Below are 18,786 nucleotides of genomic sequence, written 5' to 3'. Positions count from 1 at the left end.
TTGGTGCCTCAGCCGAGTTTTGGTTTCTTAAGCGGCAATTTCCTAAAGGATTTCTGGGTCTGAGTTGGTTTTGCCTTCTTCCTTCCCAAATTTTGTATTCTCACGCAATACACACACGAGTTTAGACAGCAGATCCATTATAAAATTAAAAAAAACAAAACGAATGAGCGTGTCATGCTTAGAATTCTAGAGGCAGCAGGACCAACATGAGTTTTTGTGTTTTGGAAAAAGAAATGGAACCCTTTTGCAGAGGGGAACGATAATTAATTCCCCAAATCAGTTTGCCAGCGATTTTCAGGTGAATTGAATGAGTTTTCCAAAGCCAGTCAGCTGGGAGTGGTGGATGAATCCGGAAACAGCCTGTTTCCTTGTGATGAAATCAAGCCCGCTATCAAAAAGGACTCTTCCATTTCTTTGGCTCTTTTCACATTTTTCTTCTTTATCATGGTTTGTAATGAATTTTCTGATGTGAGCTTTGATTGTGAGGCTGGGATATGGAGTTCAAGACCCGGAAGGAATGGTCTTTTTCAATCAGGGCACAGCTGTTGGCTTGCTCCAATTCTGGCTTTCTGTCATGGTTTTGGGTGCCTCAGCCGAGTTTTGGTTTCTTGAGCGGCAATTTCCTACAGGATTTCTGGGTCTGAGTTGGTTGTGCCTTCTTCCTTCCCAAATTTTGTATTCTGACACAATACACACACGAGTTTAGACAGCAGATCCATTATGAAATAAAAAAAAAAAACAAAACCAATTAGCGTGTCATGCTTAGAATTCTAGAGGCAGCATGACCAACATGAGTTTTTGTGTTTTGGAAAAAGAAAAGGAACCCGTTTGCAGAGGGGAACGATAATTAATTCCCCAAATCAGTTTGCCAGCGATTTTCAGGTGAATTGAATGAGTTTTCCAAAGCCAGTCAGCTGGGAGTGGTGGATGAATCCGGAAACAGCCTGTTTCCTTGTGATGAAATCAAGCCCACTATCAAAAAGGACTCTTCCATTTCTTTGGCTCTTTGCACATTTTTCTTCTTTATCATGGTTTGTAATGAATTTTCTGATGTGAGCTTTGATTTTGAGGCTGGAATATGGAGTTCAAGACCCGGAAGGAATGGTCTTTTTCAATCAGGGCACAGCTGTTGGCTTGCTCCAATTCTGGCTTTCTGTCATGGTTTTTGGTGCCTCAGCCGAGTTTTGGTTTCTTGAGCGGCAATTTCCTAAAGGATTTCTGGGTCTGAATTGGTTTTGCCTTCTTCCTTCCCAAATTTTGTATTCTGACACAATACACACACGAGTTTAGACAGCAGATCCATTATGAAATAAAAAAAAAAAACAAAACCAATTAGCGTGTCATGCTTAGCATTCTAGAGGCAGCATGACCAACATGAGTTTTTGTGTTTTGGAAAAAGACATGGAACCCGTTTGCAGAGGGGAACGATAATTAATTCCCCAAATCAGTTTGCCAGCGATTTTCAGGTGAATTGAATGAGTTTTCCAAAGCCAGTCAGCTGGGAGGGGTGGATGAATGCGGAAACAGCCTGTTTCCTTGTGACGAAATCAAGCCCACTATCAAAAAGGACTCTTCCATTTCTTTGGCTCTTTGCACATTTTTCTTCTTTATCATGGTTTGTAATGAATTTTCTGATGTGAGCTTTGATTTTGAGGCTGGAATAAGGAGTTCAAGACACAGAAGGAATGGTCTTTTTCAATCAGGGCACAGCTGTTGGCTTGCTCCAATTCTGGCTTTCTGTCATGGTTTTGGGTGCCTCAGCCGAGTTTTGGTTCCTTGAGCGGCAATTTCCTAAAGGATTTCTGGGTCTGAGTTGGTTTTGCCTTCTTCCTTCCCAAATTTTGTATTCTGACGCAATACACACACGAGTTTAGACAGCAGATCCATTATGAAATAAAAAAAAAATACCAATTAGCGTGTCGTGCTTAGAATTCTAGAGGCAGCACGACCAACATGAGTTTTTGTGTTTTGGACAAAGAAATGGAACCCTTTTGCAGAGGGGAACGATAATTAATTCCCCAAATCAGTTTGCCAGCGATTTTCAGGTGAATTGAATGAGTTTTCCAAAGCCAGTCAGCTGGGAGGGGTGGATGAATCCGGAAACAGCCTGTTTCCTTGTGACTAAATCAAGCCCACTCTCAAAAAGGACTCTTCCATTTCTTTGGCTCTTTGCACATTTTTCTTCTTTATCATGGTTTGTAATGAATTTTCTGATGTAGGCTTTGATTTTGAGGCTGGAATATGGAGTTCAAGACCCGGAAGGAATGGTCTTTTTCAATCAGGGCACAGCTGTTGGCTTGCTCCAATTCTCGCTTTCTGTCATGGTTTTGGGTGCCTCAGCCGAGTTTTGGTTCCTTGAGCGGCAATTTCCTAAAGGATTTCTGGGTCTGAGTTGGTTTTGCCTTCTTCCTTCCCAAATTTTGTATTCTGATGCAATACACACATGACTTTAGACAGCAGATCCATTATGAAATAAAAAAAAACAAACCAATTAGCGTGTCATGCTTAGAATTCTAGATGCCGATGACTAACATGAGTTTTTGTGTTATGGAATAACAAATGGAACCCTTTTGCAGAGGGGAATGATCATTAATTCCCCAAATCAGTTTGCCAGCGATTTTCAGGTGAATTGAATGAGTTTTCCAAAGCCAGTCAGCTGGGAGGGGTGGATGAATCCGGAAACAGCCTGTTTCCTTGTGATTAAATCAAGCCCACTATCAAAAACGACTCTTCCATTTCTGTGGCTCTTTGCACATTTTTCTTCTTTATCATGGTTTGTAATGAATTTTCTGATGTGAGCTTTGATTTTGAGGCTGGAATATGGAGTTCAAGACACGGAAGGAATGGTCTTTTTCAATCAGGGCACAGCTGTTGGCTTGCTCCAATTCTGGCTTTCTGTCATGGTTTTGGGTGCCTCAGCCGAGTTTTGGTTCCTTGAGCGGCAATTTCCTAAAGGATTTCTGGGTCTGAGTTGGTTTTGCCTTCTTCCTTCCCAAATTTTGTATTCTCACGCAATACACACACGAGTTTAGACAGCAGATCCATTATGAAATAAAAAAAAAACAAAACCAATTAGCGTGTCATGCTTAGAATTCTAGAGGCAGCACGACCAACATGAGTTTTTGTGTTTTGGACAAAGAAATGGAACCCTTTTGCAGAGGGGAACGATCATTAATTCCCCAAATCAGTTTGCCAGCGATTTTCAGGTGAATTGAATGAGTTTTCCAAAGCCAGTCAGCTGGGAGGGGTGGATGAATCCGGAAACAGCCTGTTTCCTTGTGATGAAATCAAGCCCACTATCAAAAAGGACTCTTGCATTTCTTTGGCTCTTTTCACATTTTTCTTCTTTATCATGGTTTGTAATGAATGTTCTGATGTGAGCTTTGATTTTGAGGCTGGAATATGGAGTTCAAGACACGGAAGGAATGGTCTTTTTCAATCAGGGCACAGCTGTTGGCTTGCTCCAATTCTGGCTTTCTGTCATGGTTTTGGGTGCCTCAGCCGAGTTTTGGTTCCTTGAGCGGCAATTTCCTAAAGGATTTCTGGGTCTGAGTTGGTTTTGCCTTCTTCCTTCCCAAATTTTGTATTCTGACACAATACACACACGAGTTTAGAGAGCAGATCCATTATGAAATAAAAAAAAACAACCAATTAGCGTGTCATGCTTAGCATTCTAGAGGCAGCATGACCAACATGAGTTTTTGTGTTTTGGAAAAAGACATGGAACCCTTTTGCAGAGGGGAACGATCATTAATTCCCCAAATCAGTTTGCCAGCGATTTTCAGGTGAATTGAATGAGTTTTCCAAAGCCAGTCAGCTGGGAGGGGTGGATGAATCCGGAAACAGCCTGTTTCCTTGTGACTAAATCAAGCCCACTCTCAAAAAGGACTCTTCCATTTCTTTGGCTCTTTGCACATTTTTCTTCTTTATCATGGTTTGTAATGAATTTTCTGATGTGAGCTTTGATTTTGAGGCTGGGATATGGAGTTCAAGACACAGAAGGAATGGTCTTTTTCAATCAGGGCACAGCTGTTGGCTTGCTCCAATTCTCGCTTTCTGTCATGGTTTTGGGTGCCTCAGCCGAGTTTTGGTTCCTTGAGCGGCAATTTCCTAAATGATTTCTGGGTCTGAGTTGGTTTTGCCTTCTTCCTTCCCAAATTTTGTATTCTGACGCAATACACACACGAGTTTAGACAGCAGATCCATTATGAAATAAAAAAAAAATACCAATTAGCGTGTCGTGCTTAGAATTCTAGAGGCAGCACGACCAACATGAGTTTTTGTGTTTTGGACAAAGAAATGGAACCCTTTTGCAGAGGGGAACGATAATTAATTCCCCAAATCAGTTTGCCAGCGATTTTCAGGTGAATTGAATGAGTTTTCCAAAGCCAGTCAGCTGGGAGGGGTGGATGAATCCGGAAACAGCCTGTTTCCTTGTGACTAAATCAAGCCCACTCTCAAAAAGGACTCTTCCATTTCTTTGTCTCTTTGCACATTTTTCTTCTTTATCATGGTTTGTAATGAATTTTCTGATGTAAGCTTTGATTTTGAGGATGGGATATGGAGTTCAAGACCCGGAAGGAATGGTCTTTTTCAATCAGGGCACAGCTGTTGGCTTGCTCCAATTCTGGCTTTCTGTCATGGTTTTGGGTGCCTCAGCCGAGTTTTGGTTTCTTGAGCGGCAATTTCCTAAAGGATTTCTGGGTCTGAGTTGGTTTTGCCTTCTTCCTTCCCAAATTTTGTATTCTGACGCAATACACACACGGGTTTAGACAGCAGCTCCATTATGAAATAAAAAAAAACAAAACCAATTAGCGTGTCATGCTTAGAATTCTAGATGCAGCATGACTAACATGAGTTTTTGTGTTTTGGAATAACAAATGGAACCCTTTTGCAGAGGGGAATGATCATTAATTCCCCAAATCAGTTTGCCAGCGATTTTCAGGTGAATTGAATGAGTTTTCCAAAGCCAGTCAGCTGGGAGGGGTGGATGAATCCAGAAACAGCCTGTTTCCTTGTGATGAAATCAAGCCCACTCTCAAAAAGGACTCTTCCATTTCTTTGGCTCTTTTCACATTTTTCTTCTTTATCATGGTTTGTAATGAATTTTCTGATGTGAGCTTTGATTTTGAGGCTGGTATATGGAGTTCAAGACACGGAAGGAATGGTCTTTTTCAATCAGGGCACAGCTGTTGGCTTGCTCCAATTCTGGCTTTCTGTCATGGTTTTGGGTGCCTCAGCCGAGTTTTGGTTTCTTGAGCGGCAATTTCCTAAAGGATTTCTGGGTCTGAGTTGGTTTTGCCTTCTTCCTTCCCAAATTTTGTATTCTCACGCAATACACACACGAGTTTAGACAGCAGATCCATTATGAAATAAAAAAAAAACAAAACCAATTAGCGTGTCATGCTTAGAATTCTAGAGGCAGCACGACCAACATGAGTTTTTGTGTTTTGGACAAAGAAATGGAAGCCTTTTGCAGAGGGGAACGATCATTAATTCCCCAAATCAGTTTGCCAGGGATTTTCAGGTGAATTGAATGAGTTTTCCAAAGCCAGTCAGCTGGGAGGGGTGGATGAATCCGGAAACAGCCTGTTTCCTTGTGACGAAATCAAGCCCACTATCAAAAACGACTCTTCCATTTCTGTGGCTCTTTGCACATTTTTCTTCTTTATCATGGTTTGTAATGAATTTTCTGATGTGAGCTTTGATTTTGAGGCTGGAATATGGAGTTCAAGACACGGAAGGAATGGTCTTTTTCAATCAGGGCACAGCTGTTGGCTTGCTCCAATTCTGGCTTTCTGTCATGGTTTTGGGTGCCTCAGCCGAGTTTTGGTTCCTTGAGCGGCAATTTCCTAAAGGATTTCTGGGTCTGAGTTGGTTTTGCCTTCTTCCTTCCCAAATTTTGTATTCTCACGCAATACACACACGAGTTTAGACAGCAGATCCATTATGAAATAAAAAAAAAACAAAACCAATTAGCGTGTCATGCTTAGAATTCTAGAGGCAGCACGACCAACATGAGTTTTTGTGTTTTGGAAAAAGAAATGGAACCCTTTTGCAGAGGGGAACGATCATTAATTCCCCAAATCAGTTTGCCAGCGATTTTCAGGTGAATTGAATGAGTTTTCCAAAGCCAGTCAGCTGGGAGGGGTGGATGAATCCGGAAACAGCCTGTTTCCTTGTGACGAAATCAAGCCCACTATCAAAAAGAACTCTTCCATTTCTTTGGCTCTTTGCACATTTTTCTTCTTTATCATGGTTTGTAATGAATTTTCTGATGTGAGCTTTGATTTTGAGGCTGGAATATGGAGTTCAAGACCCGGAAGGAATGGTCTTTTTCAATCAGGGCACAGCTGTTGGCTTGCTCCAATTCTGGCTTTCTGTCATGGTTTTGGGTGCCTCAGCCGAGTTTTGGTTCCTTGAGCGGCAATTTCCTAAAGGATTTCTGGGTCTGAGTTGGTTTTGCCTTCTTCCTTCCCAAATTTTGTATTCTGACGCAATACACACACGAGTTTAGACAGCAGATCCATTATGAAATAAAAAAAAAAAACAAAACGAATTAGCGTGTCATGCTTAGAATTCTAGAGGCAGCACGACCAACATGAGTTTTTGTGTTTTGGAAAAAGAAATGGAACCCTTTTGCAGAGGGGAACGATCATTAATTCCCCAAATCAGTTTGCCAGCGATTTTCAGGTGAATTGAATGAGTTTTCCAAAGCCAGTCAGCTGGGAGGGGTGGATGAATCCGGAAACAGCCTGTTTCCTTGTGACTAAATCAAGCCCACTCTCAAAAAGGACTCATCCATTTCTTTGGCTCTTTGCACATTTTTCTTCTTTATCATGGTTTGTAATGAATTTTCTGATGTGAGCTTTGATTTTGAGGCTGGAATATGGAGTTCAAGACACGGAAGGAATGGTCTTTTTCAATCAGGGCACAGCTGTTGGCTTGCTCCAATTCTGGCTTTCTGTCATGGTTTTGGGTGCCTCAGCCGAGTTTTGGTTTCTTGAGCGGCAATTTCCTAAAGGATTTCTGGGTCTGAGTTGGTTTTGCCTTCTTCCTTCCCAAATTTTGTATTCTGACGCAATACACACACGAGTTTAGACAGCAGATCCATTATGAAATAAGAAAAACAAAACCGGCGGCGCTCTCCCCGGCTGGATCCGGTTGGGGACCGTGACGGAGTCGCGGTGCGATTGTCTGCGGCCATGGCCTGCGCCGCCGCACGGTCCCCGGCCGAGCAGGACAGGTTCATCTGCATCTACCCCACATACCTGAACAACAAGAAGACCATCACGGAGGGGAGGCAGATCCCGTCAGCAAGGCTGTTGAAAATCCTACAGCTACAGAAATTCAAGATGTGTGCTCAGCAGTTGGACTTAATGTGCTTCTGGAGAAAAATAAAATGTACTCTACAGAATGGAATCGTGATGTTCAGTACAAAGGCAGAGTCCGGGTCCAGCTCAAACAGGAAGATGGCAGCCTTTGTCTCGTGCAGTTCCCATCACGTAAGTCAGTAATGCTGTATGTGGCAGAAATGATACCCAAACTGAAAACAAGGACACAAAAAGCAGGAGGCGGTGATCCAAGCCTTCAACAAGGAGAGGGAAGTAAAAAAGGAAAAGGAAAGAAGAAGAAGTGACCTGGTGTGAGCTTCCAGCACATGACGCCACTGAAAGGGCCACGAGTTGGAAGCTTCTAATTTGAACCTGTGGGGAATAAGCTTTTTGCCCGCATCATTTAATGGAACTGTGAACATCAGTGCCTCCATCTTCATCATCAAACTTGACATTGAAATAAGTGTACGTTGGAAGTTTTTATCTAGTTTTTATGCAGTGTACAAGAAAGAATTTTTTGTCCTTCAATGAAAATCTTTTGTGGAAAGAAGAATACTTTTAAATGGACAGTGGACTGCACCATGAGTTACTTGAAATCCTATATTCCTTTGTCCTCTGTGTAAATGTGTTTCAGGAGGTTTAGTAAGATCTGAAATACATTTTGTTCATCTTTTTAAGTTAATGAATAAAATGTCAAACTGAAAAAAAAAAAAAGAAAAACAAAACCAATGAGCGTGTCATGCTTAAAATTCTAGAGGCAGCACGACCAACATGAGTTTTTGTGTTTTGGAAAAAGAAATGGAACCCTTTTGCAGAGGGGAACGATCATTAATTCCCCAAATCAGTTTGCCAGCGATTTTCAGGTGAATTGAATGAGTTTTCCAAAGCCAGTCAGCTGGGAGGGTTGGATGAATCCGGAAGCAGCCTGTTTCCTTGTGACTAAATCAAGCCCACTCTCAAAAAGGACTCTTCCATTTCTTTGGCTCGTTTCACATTTTTCTTCTTTATCATGGTTTGTAATGAATTTTCTGATGTGAGCTTTGATTTTGAGGCTGGAATATGGAGTTGAAGACACGGAAGGAATGGTCTTTTTCAATCAGGGCACAGCTGTTGGCTTGCTCCAATTCTGGCTTTCTGTCATGGTTTTGGGTGCCTCAGCCGAGTTTTGGTTTCTTGAGCGGCAATTTCCTAAAGGATTTTTGGGTCTGAGTTGGTTTTGCCTTCTTTCTTCCCAAATTTTCTATTCTGACACAATACACAGGAGTTTAGACAGCAGATCCATTATGAAATAAAAAAAAAAAAAAACAATTAGCGTGTCATGCTTAGAATTCTAGAGCCTGCATGACCAACATGAGTTTTTGTGTTTTGGAAAAAGAAATGGAACCCTTTTGCAGAGGAGAACGATCATTAATTCCCCAAATCAGTTTGCCAGCGATTTTCAGGTGAATTGAATGAGTTTTCCAAAGCCAGTCAGCTGGGAGGGGTGGATGAATCCGGAAACAGCCTGTTTCCTTGTGACTAAATCAAGCCCACTCTCAAAAAGGACTCTTCCATTTCTTTGGCTCTTTGCACATTTTTCTTCTTTATCATGGTTTGTAATGAATTTTCTGATGTGAGCTTTGATTGTGAGGCTGGAATATGGAGTTCAAGACCCGGAAGGAATGGTCTTTTTCAATCAGGGCACAGCTGTTGGCTTGCTCCAATTCTGGCTTTCTGTCATGGTTTTGGGTGCCTCAGCCGAGTTTTGGTTTCTTGAGCGGCAATTTCCTAAAGGATTTCTGGGTCTGAGTTGGTTTTGCCTTCTTCCTTCCCAAATTTTGTATTCTGATGCAATACACACATGACTTTAGACAGCAGATCCATTATGAAATAAAAAAAACAAAACCAATTAGCGTGTCATGCTTAGAATTCTAGAGGCAGCACGACCAACATGAGTTTTTGTGTTTTGGAAAAAGAAATGGAACCCTTTTGCAGAGGAGAACGATCATTAATTCCCCAAATCAGTTTGCCAGCGATTTTCAGGTGAATTGAATGAGTTTTCCAAAGCCAGTCAGCTGGGAGGGGTGGATGAATCCGGAAACAGCCTGTTTCCTTGTGACTAAATCAAGCCCACTCTCAAAAAGGACTCTTCCATTTCTTTGGCTCTTTTCACATTTTTCTTCTTTATCATGGTTTGTAATGAATTTTCTGATGTGAGCTTTGATTTTGAGGCTGGTATATGGAGTTCAAGACACGGAAGGAATGGTCTTTTTCAATCAGGGCACAGCTGTTGGCTTGCTCCAATTCTGGCTTTCTGTCATGGTTTTGGGTGCCTCAGCCGAGTTTTGGTTTCTTGAGCGGCAATTTCCTAAAGGATTTCTGGGTCTGAGTTGGTTTTGCCTTCTTCCTTCCCAAATTTTGTATTCTGACACAATACACACACGAGTTTAGACAGCAGATCCATTATGAAATAAAAAAAAAACAATACCAATTAGCGTGTCATGCTTAGAATTCTAGAGGCAGCACGACCAACATGAGTTTTTGTGTTTTGGAAAAAGAAATGGAACCCTTTTGCAGAGGGGAACGATCATTAATTCCCCAAATCAGTTTGCCAGCGATTTTCAGGTGATTTGAATGAGTTTTCCAAAGCCAGTCAGCTGGGAGGGCTGGATGAATCCGGAAACAGCCTGTTTCCTTGTGACTAAATCAAGCCCACTCTCAAAAAGGACTCATCCATTTCTTTGGCTCTTTGCACATTTTTCTTCTTTATCATGGTTTGTAATGAATTTTCTGATGTGAGCTTTGATTTTGAGGCTGGAATATGGAGTTCAAGACCCGGAAGGAATGGTCTTTTTCAATCAGGACACAGCTGTTGGCTTGCTCCAATTCTGGCTTTCTGTCATGGTTTTGGGTGCCTCAGCCGAGTTTTGGTTCCTTGAGCGGCAATTTCCTAAAGGATTTCTGGGTCTGAGTTGGTTTTGCCTTCTTCTTTCCCAAATTTTGTATTCTGACGCAATACACACACGAGTTTAGACAGCAGATCCATTATGAAATAAAAAAAACAAAACCAATTAGCGTGTCATGCTTAGAATTCTAGAGGCAGCACGACCAACATGAGTTTTTGTGTTTTGGAAAAAGAAATGGAACCCTTTTGCAGAGGGGAACGATCATTAATTCCCCAAATCAGTTTGCCAGCGATTTTCAGGTGAATTGAATGAGTTTTCCAAAGCCAGTCAGCTGGGAGGGGTGGATGAATCCGGAAACAGCCTGTTTCCTTGTGACTAAATCAAGCCCACTCTCAAAAAGGACTGTTCCATTTCTTTGGCTCTTTGCACATTTTTCTTCTTTATCATGGTGTGTAATGAATTTTCTGATGTGAGCTTTGATTTTGAGGCTGGAATATGGAGTTGAAGACACGGAAGGAATGGTCTTTTTCAATCAGGGCACAGCTGTTGGCTTGCTCCAATTCTGGCTTTCTGTCATGGTTTTGGGTGCCTCAGCCGAGTTTTGGTTCCTTCAGTGGCAATTTCCTAAAGGATTTCTGGGTCTGAGTTGGTTTTGCCTTCTTCCTTCCCAAATTTTATATTCTCACGCAATACACACACGAGTTTAGACAGCAGATCCATTATGAAATAAAAAAAAAACATAACCAATGAGCGTGTCATGCTTAGAATTCTAGAGGCAGCACGACCAACATGAGTTTTTGTGTTTTGGAAAAAGAAATGGAACCCTTTTGCAGAGGGGAACGATCATTAATTCCCCAAATCAGTTTGCCAGCGATTTTCAGGTGAATTGAATGAGTTTTCCAAAGCCAGTCAGCTGGGAGGGGTGGATGAATCCGGAAACAGCCTGTTTCCTTGTGACTAAATCAAGCCCACTCTCAAAAAGGATTCTTCCATTTCTTTGGCTCTTTGCATATTTTTCTTCTTTATCATGGTTTGTAATGAATTTTCTGATGTGAGCTTTGATTGTGAGGCTGGAATATGGAGTTCAAGACACGGAAGGAATGGTCTTTTTCAATCAGGGCACAGCTGTTGGCTTGCTCCAATTCTGGCTTTCTGTCATGGTTTTGGGTGCCTCAGCCGAGTTTTGGTTCCTTGAGCAGCAATTTCCTAAAGGATTTCTGGGTCTGAGTTGGTTTTGCCTTCTTCCTTCCCAAATTTTGTATTCTGACGCAATACAAACACGAGTTTAGACAGCAGATCCATTATGAAAGAAAAAAAACAAAACCAATTAGCATGTCATGCTTAGAATTCTAGAGGCAGCACGACCAACATGAGTTTTTGTGTTTTGGAAAAAGAAATGGAACCATTTTGCAGAGGGGAACGATCATTAATTCCCCAAATCAGTTTGCCAGCGATTTTCAGGTGAATTGAATGAGTTTTCCAAAGCCAGTCAGCTGGGAGGGGTGGATGAATCCGGAAACAGCCTGTTTCCTTGTGACGAAATCAAGCCCACTCTCAAAAAGGACTCTTCCATTTCTTTGGCTCTTTGCACATTTTTCTTCTTTATCATGGTTTGTAATGAATTTTCTGATGTGAGCTTTGATTTTGAGGCTGGAATATGGAGTTCAAGACACGGAAGGAATGGTCTTTTTCAATCAGGGCACAGCTGTTGGCTTGCTCCAATTCTGGCTTTCTGTCATGGTTTTGGGTGCCTCAGCCGAGTTTTGGTTCCTTGAGCGGCAATTTCCTAAAGGATTTCTGGGTCTGAGTTGGTTTTGCCTTCTTCCTTCCCAAATTTTGTATTCTGACGCAATACACACACGAGTTTAGACAGCAGATCCATTATGAAATAAGAAAAACAAAACCGGCGGCGCTCTCCCCGGCTGGATCCGGTTGGGGACCGTGACGGAGTCGCGGTGCGAGTGTCTGAGGCCATGGCCTGCGCCGCCGCACGGTCCCCGGCCGAGCAGGACAGGTTCATCTGCATCTACCCCGCGTACCTGAACAACAAGAAGACCATCACGGAGGGGAGGCGGATCCCGTCAGCAAGGCTGTTGAAAATCCTACAGCTACAGAAATTCAAGATGTGTGCTCAGCAGTTGGACTTAATGTGCTTCTGGAGAAAAATAAAATGTACTCTACAGAATGGAATCGTGATGTTCAGTACAAAGGCAGAGTCCGGGTCCAGCTCAAACAGGAAGATGGCAGCCTTTGTCTCGTGCAGTTCCCATCACGTAAGTCAGTAATGCTGTATGTGGCAGAAATGATACCCAAACTGAAAACAAGGACACAAAAAGCAGGAGGCGGTGATCCAAGCCTTCAACAAGGAGAGGGAAGTAAAAAAGGAAAAGGAAAGAAGAAGAAGTGACCTGGTGTGAGCTTCCAGCACATGACGCCACTGAAAGGGCCACGAGTTGGAAGCTTCTAATTTGAACCTGTGGGGAATAAGCTTTTTGCCCGCATCATTTAATGGAACTGTGAACATCAGTGCCTCCATCTTCATCATCAAACTTGACATTGAAATAAGTGTACGTTGGAAGTTTTTATCTAGTTTTTATGCAGTGTACAAGAAAGAATTTTTTGTCCTTCAATGAAAATCTTTTGTGGAAAGAAGAATATTTTTAAATGCACAGTGGACTGCACCATGAGTTACTTGAAATCCTATATTCCTTTGTCCTCTGTGTAAATGTGTTTCAGGAGGTTTAGTAAGATCTGAAATACATTTTGTTCATCTTTTTAAGTTAATGAATAAAATGTCAAACTGAAAAAAAAAAAAAAAGAAAAACAAAACCAATGAGCGTGTCATGCTTAGAATTCTAGAGGCAGCACGACCAACATGAGTTTTTGTGTTTTGGAAAAAGAAATGGAACCCTTTTGCAGAGGAGAACGATCATTAATTCCCCAAATCAGTTTGCCAGCGATTTTCAGGTGAATTGAATGAGTTTTCCAAAGCCAGTCAGCTGGGAGGGGTGGATGAATCCGGAAACAGCCTGTTTCCTTGTGACTAAATCAAGCCCACTCTCAAAAAGGACTCTTCCATTTCTTTGGCTCTTTTCACATTTTTCTTCTTTATCATGGTTTGTAATGAATTTTCTGATGTGAGCTTTGATTTTGAGGCTGGTATATGGAGTTCAAGACACGGAAGGAATGGTCTTTTTCAATCAGGGCACAGCTGTTGGCTTGCTCCAATTCTGGCTTTCTGTCATGGTTTTGGGTGCCTCAGCCGAGTTTTGGTTTCTTGAGCGGCAATTTCCTAAAGGATTTCTGGGTCTGAGTTGGTTTTGCCTTCTTCCTTCCCAAATTTTGTATTCTGACACAATACACACACGAGTTTAGACAGCAGATCCATTATGAAATAAAAAAAAAACAATACCAATTAGCGTGTCATGCTTAGAATTCTAGAGGCAGCACGACCAACATGAGTTTTTGTGTTTTGGAAAAAGAAATGGAACCCTTTTGCAGAGGGGAACGATCATTAATTCCCCAAATCAGTTTGCCAGCGATTTTCAGGTGATTTGAATGAGTTTTCCAAAGCCAGTCAGCTGGGAGGGCTGGATGAATCCGGAAACAGCCTGTTTCCTTGTGACTAAATCAAGCCCACTCTCAAAAAGGACTCATCCATTTCTTTGGCTCTTTGCACATTTTTCTTCTTTATCATGGTTTGTAATGAATTTTCTGATGTGAGCTTTGATTTTGAGGCTGGAATATGGAGTTCAAGACCCGGAAGGAATGGTCTTTTTCAATCAGGACACAGCTGTTGGCTTGCTCCAATTCTGGCTTTCTGTCATGGTTTTGGGTGCCTCAGCCGAGTTTTGGTTCCTTGAGCGGCAATTTCCTAAAGGATTTCTGGGTCTGAGTTGGTTTTGCCTTCTTCTTTCCCAAATTTTGTATTCTGACGCAATACACACACGAGTTTAGACAGCAGATCCATTATGAAATAAAAAAAACAAAACCAATTAGCGTGTCATGCTTAGAATTCTAGAGGCAGCACGACCAACATGAGTTTTTGTGTTTTGGAAAAAGAAATGGAACCCTTTTGCAGAGGGGAACGATCATTAATTCCCCAAATCAGTTTGCCAGCGATTTTCAGGTGAATTGAATGAGTTTTCCAAAGCCAGTCAGCTGGGAGGGGTGGATGAATCCGGAAACAGCCTGTTTCCTTGTGACTAAATCAAGCCCACTCTCAAAAAGGACTGTTCCATTTCTTTGGCTCTTTGCACATTTTTCTTCTTTATCATGGTGTGTAATGAATTTTCTGATGTGAGCTTTGATTTTGAGGCTGGAATATGGAGTTGAAGACACGGAAGGAATGGTCTTTTTCAATCAGGGCACAGCTGTTGGCTTGCTCCAATTCTGGCTTTCTGTCATGGTTTTGGGTGCCTCAGCCGAGTTTTGGTTCCTTCAGTGGCAATTTCCTAAAGGATTTCTGGGTCTGAGTTGGTTTTGCCTTCTTCCTTCCCAAATTTTATATTCTCACGCAATACACACACGAGTTTAGACAGCAGATCCATTATGAAATAAAAAAAAAACATAACCAATGAGCGTGTCATGCTTAGAATTCTAGAGGCAGCACGACCAACATGAGTTTTTGTGTTTTGGAAAAAGAAATGGAACCCTTTTGCAGAGGGGAACGATCATTAATTCCCCAAATCAGTTTGCCAGCGATTTTCAGGTGAATTGAATGAGTTTTCCAAAGCCAGTCAGCTGGGAGGGGTGGATGAATCCGGAAACAGCCTGTTTCCTTGTGACTAAATCAAGCCCACTCTCAAAAAGGATTCTTCCATTTCTTTGGCTCTTTGCATATTTTTCTTCTTTATCATGGTTTGTAATGAATTTTCTGATGTGAGCTTTGATTGTGAGGCTGGAATATGGAGTTCAAGACACGGAAGGAATGGTCTTTTTCAATCAGGGCACAGCTGTTGGCTTGCTCCAATTCTGGCTTTCTGTCATGGTTTTGGGTGCCTCAGCCGAGTTTTGGTTCCTTGAGCAGCAATTTCCTAAAGGATTTCTGGGTCTGAGTTGGTTTTGCCTTCTTCCTTCCCAAATTTTGTATTCTGACGCAATACAAACACGAGTTTAGACAGCAGATCCATTATGAAAGAAAAAAAACAAAACCAATTAGCATGTCATGCTTAGAATTCTAGAGGCAGCACGACCAACATGAGTTTTTGTGTTTTGGAAAAAGAAATGGAACCATTTTGCAGAGGGGAACGATCATTAATTCCCCAAATCAGTTTGCCAGCGATTTTCAGGTGAATTGAATGAGTTTTCCAAAGCCAGTCAGCTGGGAGGGGTGGATGAATCCGGAAACAGCCTGTTTCCTTGTGACGAAATCAAGCCCACTCTCAAAAAGGACTCTTCCATTTCTTTGGCTCTTTGCACATTTTTCTTCTTTATCATGGTTTGTAATGAATTTTCTGATGTGAGCTTTGATTTTGAGGCTGGAATATGGAGTTCAAGACACGGAAGGAATGGTCTTTTTCAATCAGGGCACAGCTGTTGGCTTGCTCCAATTCTGGCTTTCTGTCATGGTTTTGGGTGCCTCAGCCGAGTTTTGGTTCCTTGAGCGGCAATTTCCTAAAGGATTTCTGGGTCTGAGTTGGTTTTGCCTTCTTCCTTCCCAAATTTTGTATTCTGACGCAATACACACACGAGTTTAGACAGCAGATCCATTATGAAATAAGAAAAACAAAACCGGCGGCGCTCTCCCCGGCTGGATCCGGTTGGGGACCGTGACGGAGTCGCGGTGCGAGTGTCTGAGGCCATGGCCTGCGCCGCCGCACGGTCCCCGGCCGAGCAGGACAGGTTCATCTGCATCTACCCCGCGTACCTGAACAACAAGAAGACCATCACGGAGGGGAGGCGGATCCCGTCAGCAAGGCTGTTGAAAATCCTACAGCTACAGAAATTCAAGATGTGTGCTCAGCAGTTGGACTTAATGTGCTTCTGGAGAAAAATAAAATGTACTCTACAGAATGGAATCGTGATGTTCAGTACAAAGGCAGAGTCCGGGTCCAGCTCAAACAGGAAGATGGCAGCCTTTGTCTCGTGCAGTTCCCATCACGTAAGTCAGTAATGCTGTATGTGGCAGAAATGATACCCAAACTGAAAACAAGGACACAAAAAGCAGGAGGCGGTGATCCAAGCCTTCAACAAGGAGAGGGAAGTAAAAAAGGAAAAGGAAAGAAGAAGAAGTGACCTGGTGTGAGCTTCCAGCACATGACGCCACTGAAAGGGCCACGAGTTGGAAGCTTCTAATTTGAACCTGTGGGGAATAAGCTTTTTGCCCGCATCATTTAATGGAACTGTGAACATCAGTGCCTCCATCTTCATCATCAAACTTGACATTGAAATAAGTGTACGTTGGAAGTTTTTATCTAGTTTTTATGCAGTGTACAAGAAAGAATTTTTTGTCCTTCAATGAAAATCTTTTGTGGAAAGAAGAATATTTTTAAATGCACAGTGGACTGCACCATGAGTTACTTGAAATCCTATATTCCTTTGTCCTCTGTGTAAATGTGTTTCAGGAGGTTTAGTAAGATCTGAAATACATTTTGTTCATCTTTTTAAGTTAATGAATAAAATGTCAAACTGAAAAAAAAAAAAAAAGAAAAACAAAACCAATGAGCGTGTCATGCTTAGAATTCTAGAGGCAGCACGACCAACATGAGTTTTTGTGTTTTGGAAAAAGAAATGGAACCCTTTTGCAGAGGGGAATGATAATTAATTCCCCAAATCAGTTTGCCAGCGATTTTCAGGTGAATTGAATGAGTTTTCCAAAGCCAGTCAGCTGGGAGGGTTGGATGAATCCGGAAGCAGCCTGTTTCCGTGTGATGAAATCAAGCCCACTCTCAAAAAGGACTCTTCCATTTCTTTGGCTCGTTTCACACTTTTCTTCTTTATCATGGTTTGTAATGAATTTTCTGATGTGAGCTTTGATTTTGAGGCTGGAATATGGAGTTCAAGACACGGAAGGAATGGTCTTTTTCAATCAGGGCACAGCTGTTGGCTTGCTCCAATTCTGGCTTTCTGTCATGGTTTTGGGTGCCTCAGCCGAGTTTTGGTTTCTTGAGCGGCAATTTCCTAAAGGATTTCTGGGTCTGAGTTGGTTTTGCCTTCTTTCTTCCCAAATTTTCTATTCTGACACAATACACACACGAGTTTAGACAGCAGATCCATTATGAAATAAAAAAAAAACAAAACCAATTAGCGTGTCATGCTTAGAATTCTAGAGGCTGCATGACCAACATGAGTTTTTGTGTTTTGGAAAAAGAAATGGAACCCTTTTGCAGAGGAGAACGATAAATAATTCCCCAAATCAGTTTGCCAGCGATTTTCAGGTGAATTGAATGAGTTTTCCAAAGCCAGTCAGCTGGGAGGGGTGGATGAATCCGGAAACAGCCTGTTTCCTTGTGACTAAATCAAGCCCACTATCAAAAAGGACTCTTCCATTTCTTTGGCTCTTTGCACATTTTTCTTCTTTATCATGGTTTGTAATGAATTTTCTGATGTGAGCTTTGATTTTGAGGCTGGAATATGGAGTTCAAGACCCGGAAGGAATGGTCTTTTTCAATCAGGGCACAGCTGTTGGCTTGCTCCAATTCTGGCTTTCTGTCATGGTTTTGGGTGCCTCAGCCGAGTTTTGGTTTCTTGAGCGGCAATTTCCTAAAGGATTTCTGGGTCTGAGTTGGTTTTGCCTTCTTCCTTCCCAAATTTTGTAGTCTGATGCAATACACACACGAGTTTAGACAGCAGATCCATTATGAAATAAGAAAAAGAAAACCAATGAGCGTGTCATGCTTAGAATTCTAGAGGCAGCACAACCAACATGAGTTTTTGTGTTTTGCAAAAACAAATGGAACCCTTTTGCAGAGGGGAACGATAAGTAATTCCCCAAATCAGTTTGCCAGCGATTTTCAGGTGAATTGAATGAGTTTTCCAAAGCCAGTCAGCTGGGAGGGGTGGATGAATCCGGAAACAGCCTGTTTCCTTGTGACTAAATCACGCCCACTATCAAAAAGGACTCTTCCATTTCTTTGGCTCTTTTCACATTTTTCTTCTTTATCATGGTTTGTAATGAATTTTCTGATGGGAGCTTTGATTTTGAGGCTGGAATATGGAGTTCAAGACACGGAAGGAATGGTCTTTTTCAATCAGGGCACAGCTGTTGGCTTGCTCCAATTCTGGCTTTCTGTCATGGTTTTGGGTGCCTCAGCCGAGTTTTGGTTTCTTGAGCAGCAATTTCCTAAAGGATTTCTGGGTCTGAGTTGGGTTTGCCTTCTTCCTTCCCAAATTTTGTATTCTGACGCAATACACACACGAGTTTAGACAGCAGATCCATTATGAAATAAAAAAAAACAAAACCAATGAGCGTGTCATGCTTAGAATTCTAGAGGCAGCACGACCAACATGAGTTTTTGTGTTTTGGAAAAAGAAATGGAACCCTTTTGCAGAGGGGAATGATCATTAATTCCCCAAATCAGTTTGCCAGCGATTTTCAGGTGAATTGAATGAGTTTTCCAAAGCCA

At 41.9% G+C, this 18,786-nt stretch overlaps 3 pseudogenes; all 3 read left to right on the top strand.

Moving 5' to 3' along the window:
- Positions 1-7,144: 7,144 nt before the first annotated feature.
- On the top strand, positions 7,145-8,059 carry LOC138844879 (signal recognition particle 19 kDa protein-like; annotated as a pseudogene).
- Positions 8,060-12,131: 4,072 nt separating this feature from the next.
- LOC138844878 (signal recognition particle 19 kDa protein-like) lies at positions 12,132-13,048 on the top strand (annotated as a pseudogene).
- A 2,913-nt stretch (positions 13,049-15,961) lies between these two features.
- On the top strand, positions 15,962-16,878 carry LOC138844877 (signal recognition particle 19 kDa protein-like; annotated as a pseudogene).
- Positions 16,879-18,786: the final 1,908 nt, after the last annotated feature.

Source organism: Oryctolagus cuniculus, chromosome 13 (genome assembly GCF_964237555.1).
Source record: "Oryctolagus cuniculus chromosome 13, mOryCun1.1, whole genome shotgun sequence".
Lineage (NCBI taxonomy): Eukaryota > Metazoa > Chordata > Mammalia > Lagomorpha > Leporidae > Oryctolagus > Oryctolagus cuniculus.
The sequence above is the reverse complement of the archived record's forward strand: the minus strand, read 5'-3'. Positions and strand labels throughout refer to the sequence as shown.